Here is a 1686-nt window from a genome sequence, read left to right as displayed (position 1 = left end):
AAAAAAAAAAATTCTCCTTCACAAACTAAAGCATGATGCCAGAGTATTGCCTGTTACCGCATATTTTATAGGAGGTCATGCATGCATATATATATGTATATGTATATATGTCTGTGTTGTATCTTGGAACGTTGCGCCCATATGGCAAATGGATTGGAAGACTGCTGCTGCATAAATTCATCAACCTTGGTCGCATCTATCGTACAGGAGATTCCGAAACGTATGTGTGCACGCTGCACTTTGAATCCGCATTGAGGGTGGTAACTTTCCAGTCGCGCAGAGACGTTGCACGACAACATTGTGTGAGGAGAGTCACTCATATACAGATCAGTTTTGTCTTGTGTTTTGAAGGTGATGCCGCAAGTGCTTTCGATTTTCCCAGGGTATTATTTCCTTTTATTGACATGATAGGGTCATTGCCCGCAACCGCGGAGTGGAAACAGGAAACGATGCAGGATGTCAGCGTGTTGAACCGCCTGAGCGATATTTTCCTGAACTTCAGTAAAGCACAGCGCCTTCCAAATATCCATGAGGGAACAATCAACTCTCCACACACCATGCAACTTTACGGGTTCCCACCCATTTTCCCACTATTTGATACCTTGTTTGTTGTGGATTGCGACACAACCACCGAAGTTGAAAATCAACGAAAAATAAACGGTGGTGATGTTGCAATTCCAAACTGCTGGATCACATGATAACAAAACAGGAACAGCCCTTAATATGCTCGAGAATCCTGTCCTTCTAACATGTGATGCGAATAGGGATATGTTTTTGAGAAATTTTATGAATGAATTTGGGTGGGGAGTTATTTGTGCTCAGCATGTTGCCGTCAGAAAGATGAGACGCCAACAATTGTGCAACGATACAGCGGGCAAATGAAGTGAGGAAGATCGCAAATATGTTCATTTATTTTGGGCCAACAGTATGAAACATTACCTTGTGCAATTTAATGTTAATACCGTCGCTATGTTAGCTATTGAAAATATTGCGGGGAGGGGAAGTAACCGACATGGATGTAAATCATGAAAGAGCGGCTGTGGGAAATCAATAAAAGAGAGGAAGGAGAAGAGTAAACGGGGAAAACATCAACAAAAGAGTGTGGAAACAAATAATCACGGCAGGTGATGTCACGGTATAACTCTGTGTTAGGAGGGTTGTGGACTCTATCAAAATTAACCTCTCGGCAGTAAGCACAGTTAACAACGAGCGTATGATCCCTTTTTAAAATTTGGTTACTTTAATTCGTTTTTTTTTATTACTTAACGATGTTAACATTAGATACGATATGCATTTTTTGTAGAAGCACATATGTGTTAATGAAAACATTGCAACATTGTTTACATCAGATATTAATACTTAGCTGCCTAACCGTAATTTCCTACAGAGCGTGTCGTTTACGGTTTTCATTTCTACCAGATGGATGTCACATATTGTGTTTAATATTTTACACTGAGTGATGTGTCCGAAATATTTTTTTTTCTTAATCGTCGACGCCCCTTTCACCTTTTCATGTATTCTCCTAATTTTTCTCTACCATTTGTTACTTAAGGTGCGCACAGATACGAATGTATGAAGGTTTCTGTGCAAGAAGCCGAGGTGTCCAGTTCACTATTTATTTGATGGAAAGTCATTATTTTGAGTGTGCGCTTCGTTGTACATTCACTTTTTTTTTTTTAAAAGTTG

This window comes from Trypanosoma equiperdum (assembly GCF_001457755.1).
Source record: "Trypanosoma equiperdum strain OVI genome assembly, contig: ctg_916, whole genome shotgun sequence".
In the NCBI taxonomy this organism is placed as follows: domain Eukaryota; phylum Euglenozoa; class Kinetoplastea; order Trypanosomatida; family Trypanosomatidae; genus Trypanosoma; species Trypanosoma equiperdum.
This window is presented reverse-complemented; position numbering follows the sequence as displayed.